Here is a 6,338-nt window from a genome sequence, read left to right on the forward strand (position 1 = left end):
CCATCAAAACCAACTCGATTACGTGATAGATCTCATCCAACTCATCACTGTCCAGCAAGCCTACGATGAGATTACTCACGAACGGTGAAGAGCATCATGGAATTGGCGATGAAGGAAGGTTGATGATGACGATGGCGATGATCTCCCCTTTCCGAAGCCCAAAATGGACTCCAGATCTGCCCTCCAGATGAAGAACAGGAGGTGGCGGCGCCTCCGTATCGTAAAACGCGATGAATCCTTCTCCTTTATTTTTTCCGGGCAAGACGGACTAAATAGAGCTGAGAGTGGAGGTGGTGGAGCTTTGTGGGCCCCACAAGCCTGGTAGGCGCGGCCAAGTGGGTGGCCGTGCCTCCTGGGCTTGTGGCCCACTGGCTCACCTCCTTCGGTGGATCTTTGCGCATGTATTTTTCATTAAGTCCAGAAAAATTCTCCGTAAATTTTCAGGTCATTCCGAGAACTTTTGTTTCTGCACAAAAGCAACACCATGGCAATTCTGCTGAAAACAACGTTAGTCCGGGTTAGTTCCATTCAAATCATGCAAATTAGAGTCCAAAACAAGGGCAAAAGAGTTCGGAAAAGTAGATACGACGGAGGCGTATCAACTCCCCCAAGCTTAAAGCCTTGCTTGTCCTCAAGCAATTTAGTTGACAAACTGAAATAGACAAAAGAAAAACTTTGACGAACTCTGTTTGATCTTGTTGTTGCAACTATGTCTAACTCATAACCAGAATTTCAGCAGGATCACAAGCAAACCACATAAGCAAATGACATCTAGGTCTCACGGTAAACTCGTATGAATGGCGTAATCAACTAGCGAGCAAATAATAATAATTGTCAAACGTCAACATTTCAATCAAAAATAATCATGAAGCAGTACGAACAGATGGTATCTCGCTAGCTCTTTCCGAGACCGCAAAACATAAATGCAGAGCACCTTCAAAGACCAAGGGCTGACTAAACATTGTAATCCATGGCAAAGAAGATCCAGTCACAGTCATACTCAGCACAGTAAAAAACAAAGCATAAAAATGATAGAGGTGCTCTCTAATTGGTGCTTTTGTAAGAGGAGGATGACTCAACAGGAACATAAATAGACAGGCCCTTCGCAGAGGGAATCATTGATTTGTAGAGGTGCCAGAGCTCAAGCTTTGAAAACAGGGATAATAATTTTGGGTGGCATGCTTTCATTGTCAACGCAATGACTAAGAGTTCTCAACATCTTCGACGCTACACATGCTATAGGCGGTTCCCACACAGAAAAGTAAAGTTTTGACTCCCCCACCACCAATCAATCACACTCCACGACTAGCCAAATCCTCGGGTACTGTCCATACCAACATCAATCCTGGGGGAGTTTTGTTTGCAATTATCTTTTCAATTTGAGCATGGAACTGGGAATTCCAATTACCGGCCCCTTTCTCGTGAATGATACTGAATAAACACATATCAAGGATAACACGCCTAGCATGGAAGATACTGATAGCCTCCTGTCACCACATGGGCGGTTCGGGCATGCAAAACAGATTATTTCTTGAAGGTTTAGAGAGTGGCACATGCAAATTTACTTGGAACGGCAGGTAGATACCGCATATAGGTAGGTATGGTGGACTCATATGGAACTACTTTGGGTTTATGGGAGTGGATGCACAAGCAGTATTCCCGCTTAGTACAAGTGAAGGCTAGCAAAAGACTGGGAAGCGACCACCTAGAGAGCAACAACAGTCATCAAAATGCATTGAGATTAACTAACATTGAGTGCAATCATGAGTAGGACATAAATCACCATGAACATGAATATCATAGAGGCTATGTTGATTTTGTTTCAACTACATGCGTGAACATGCGCCAAGTCAAGCCACTTCAAATATTCAAAGGAGGATACCATCCTATCATACTACATCACAGTCATCTCAAGATTCATGTTGGCATCCAAGACAAACCATTATAAGCTCCTAGCTAAATAAGCATGGCATAAGAAACTATGATCTCTAAGTTGTCATTGCAAACATGCTTCTATCACAACAAAGCTGAATCAGGAACGATGAGCTAGTCATATTTACAAAAACAAAATAGATTGAGTTCATACCAGCTTTTCCAGGCTCAGTCACTTCATCATATATCGTCATTATTGCCTTTCACTTGCACGACCAAATGATGTGAGCAATAATAAGCGTGCTTGTGCATTGGACTAAAGCTAGAATCTGCATGCGAACACAAAGGAGAAGACAAAGTAATATGGCTCTTTGACAGATAAACAGATATGCATGCGAGAGCCACTAAACATTGTAACCATTATCTTCCACCTTGACCCAAGGAAAAAGAAAACTATTTACACGGGAAAGCTCCCAACAAGCAAGAACGAGAAATCTTTTTGAGTTTTGTCAAACTAGACAAGCACATGAAAAGAAAACGAGAAATAGAAAATAAACTAGCATGGATGGTACAGTGGCAAAGTGTGAACACCAACAAACAAAGTGAAAGCATAAGCAAGAATGTAAAGTCGGTGAGAAACACGTACTCCCCGAAGCTTAGGCTTTTGGCCTAAGTTGGTCTACTCCCAAGGAGGGAAATAACCAGCTCCGGGGTACTTCGGAGTGGACTGAGGATGCCACTGCTGTGTGAGCACCTCTGGCTCCCACTAATAAACTGGCGTCTGGTACTCGACTGGTGGCTCGGGCACGGGCACCTGTGGTTGGGCTAGGCCCCAATATGCGTAGATGTCTGAGGGCATAATAATGTACCTGCCTGCATGAAGATTGAACAAAGAAGGAGCAGGCAAAGTAATAGTCTCACGAGTACCCTGACTAAATACCAGGTTATAAATCATCCTTCTACTTATATCTCTATCAAGAAAGTCATGGCGAACCATGCTATCGTAATCTAGATATCTCTCGGGAAGAAGAATATCTTCTTCCTCTTCCAGTCTAATAGGTATCTCAAAGTGTCTAGGAAGACGAGTAGCATAGATACCCCCATAGGAAATGCCCTTAGAACGGTTCGTGTTCAACCGTTGAGCTACTATAGCGCCCAAGTATAAGTTTTATCATTATAAAGGGCTTCGCGCAAGACTGCAAGATCTGGGGAACTAAGTGAACCAGCCTTCCCACGGCCAATCAAACATTTTCCCACAAATAGTGAGAAGTACCGAAGCACGGGAAAATGTATGCTAGAAGCTCTAGCGCAAGACACTCCTCTCTCCTCTCCTACAACAATTGTATCTATGAAACCTTCCAAGTCCCGTGGACGAGGTTCATGAATATCCCCAACAAAAGGCAATTTGCAAAAATTGCAAAAATCCTGGAGTGACATGCGCTGGGGGATATCATAAAGTTTGAACTCAACCATAGGAGGATTCTTCCTCGGATAGAAGTTAAAGCTTTGTACGAAGATGTAAGTGAGGAGGTATTGCGGACACTTATCTTCAACGAAGGCAGTAAGGCATGCGTTCTCCACCAAGTAGTAAAAGTCCTCATAAAGTTCAGCGACGCGTAAGAACACGTCGCTTGGACACTCGCACGCTCGAACTTCTGCGACTCGAGGGACCACATACTTGGGCTTCTTCTCACTTCCATCATCCTTGGGGTCACGGCTTGAAGAGCCTCTTAAGATCTCCTCATCTTTTCCCTTTTCTATATCTGAAATTTTTAGTGACTCAAAGGAAAAGTGAACAAGGCTCAACAAAACTTGTAGCAACTACTCCCACAAGTGCTTAGAGGCCATATTACGCATCAAAACTACTTGGGACCAGCTAAAATTAGCATGCAAAGCTCAAGAACATGGTCACCAAGGCAGCAAAAATACGCGAAGTATAAGGCACTAGAGCAAAACCTAATTGGACCAATGGAGGAGTCACTTACCAAGGAGTAATTTCCCCAAAACAGTTCGGAGAATGGTGCTTTGAGCAAAGAGATCGAAAATCCCACCAAGAGGAGAAAGAACATGGGTTTGTGCTGCGAAACGATTTTTTCTAGAGGTAGGAGAACCAGATGAGAGCAAGAATGAGTGGAGGGGGTGCACGTGGGCCCCACAAGCCAGGTAGGCGCGGCCAGGAGGGGTGCCCGCACCTCCAGGGCTTGTGGCCCACTGGTGCAGCCCCCAGACTAGCTCTTCGTGCCAGTATTTTTCAAAAAATCCAGAAAAACTCATACTAGATTTTCAGGACGTTCGAAGAACTTTTATTTTTGGGGTACTTTTCTACCGGACGCTAAAACAGAAAACAGGGAAAACTAAACTAGATCTATCATTTTTCTTCTAAGCAACCTAAAGTGAAAACTTGGAACAGAGGTTTGTGACTCCTCGATTCATCCATCTCATGGTCATCGAAAGAAATCCGTCAATGAGGTTGATCATGTCTCCTTGACAAACTTTTTCGAATCGCAAAAGAGAACAGAGAATTTTCGAATAGCCACTAGGTCACCTCAATGGGGATGTGTATTTCCCCAACAAGCAAATCATACGTCATCTTAACACGAGGAATAGGGCATTCAAAGCTCCCAATAAGAATCGATGAAGTTTTTTTGATAGCATTGATGCAATGTACTCGATATTGTTTCTTCGGAAAGTGCACCGTGTGCTCATTACCGTTGACATGGAAAGTGACATTGCCTTTGTTGCGATCTATAACAGCCCCTGAAGTGTTTAGAAAGGGTCTTCTGAGCATGACCGCCATGGCATCGTCCTCGGGAATATCCAAGATAACAAAGTCTATTAAGATAGTGACATTAGCAACCACAACAGGCACATCCTCGCAAATGTCGATGGGGAAAGCAGTTGATTTGTCGTCCATTTGCAGAGAGATTTCAGTGGGTGTCAACTTATCCAGTTCAAATCTACGACAAAGAGAGAGAGGCATAACACTAACACCGGCTCCAATATCGCATAAAGCAGTTCTAACGTAGTTGCCTTTAATGGAGCAAGGTATAGTGGGCACACCGGGATCACCTAGTTTCTTGGAAGTTCCACCCTTGAAGGTATAGTTAGCAAGCATGGTGGAAATCTCAACCTTAGGTATCCTCCTCTTATTAGTCACAATATCCTTCATGTACTTAGCATATGGAGACATTTTGAGCATATCTGTCAAACGCATTTGCAGAAAGACATGTCTAATCATTTCAACGAATCGCTCAAAATCCACACCATCCTTTTTCTTGGATGGTTTGGGGGGAAAGGGCATGGGTTTCTGAACCCATGGTTCCCTTCCTTTACCATGCTTCCTAGTAGCGAAGTCGTTCTTATCGATCTCTTATTCTTAGGCTGTGGGTTATCAAGATCAACAGGTTCAATCTCGACATCCTTATCATTGCTAGGTTGAGCATCAACATGGACATCACTATTGATATCATCATTAGGCTCATGTTCATCACCAGATTGTGTTTCAGCATCAGAAATAGAGGCATCATTTGGACTCTCAGGTGTAGCAGCAACAGGGTTGCTAGCGTGCAGGTTCCTATCATCTTTCTTCTTCTTACGATGACTAGGTGCATCAGTGGTAACTCCTTGAGAATCTTGTTCAATTCTCTTCGGATGACCCTTAGGATACAAAGGTTCCTGGGTCATTCTACCGCCTCTAGTGACGACTCTAACGGAATTGTCATTCAACTCATTGAGAAAGTCATTCTGAGCTTTAAGTACTTGTTCTACCCGAGTAGTAACCATAGAGGCATGCTTACTCAGAGGCTTAAGATCATTGACATTCCTGTCCACACAAGCACTCAAATGACTAAGCATACGAGCATTCTGTTCCAATTGTCTGCTAACATAATCATTGAAACTCTGTTGTTTGGCAACAAAGTTATCAAATTCATCCAGGCATAGGCTAGCAGGTTTATCAAAAGGAATATCACTCTCATCAAACCTACGCAGAGAATTTACTTCTACTACCTGTATCGGGTTATCAAGACCATGGATCTCTTCGATAGGTGGTAGATTTTTGACATCTTCAGATTTAATGCCTTTCTCTTTCATAGATTTCTTAGCTTCTTGCATATCTTCAGGACCGAGGAATAGAATATCTCTTTTCTTTGGAGTTGGTTTAGGAGGTGGTTCGGGAATAGTCCAAGCATTCTCATTGCACAAGACGTTATTCAATAAGATCTCAGCTTGTTCTATAGTTTGTTCCCTAAAAACACAACCAGCACAACTATCTAGGTGGTCTTTGGAAGCATCGATAAGTCCATTATAGAAGATATCAAGTATTTCATTCTTCTCAAAAGGGTAATCAGGCAAAGCATTCAGCAGCTGGACGAGCCTCCCCCAAGCTTGTTGGAGACTCTCTTCTTCAGCTTGAGCAAAGTTGTATATTTCCTCCAAGGCAGCTTGCATCTTATGGGCAGGGAAAT

This window comes from Hordeum vulgare, chromosome 2H (genome assembly GCF_904849725.1).
Source record: "Hordeum vulgare subsp. vulgare chromosome 2H, MorexV3_pseudomolecules_assembly, whole genome shotgun sequence".
Lineage (NCBI taxonomy): Eukaryota > Viridiplantae > Streptophyta > Magnoliopsida > Poales > Poaceae > Hordeum > Hordeum vulgare.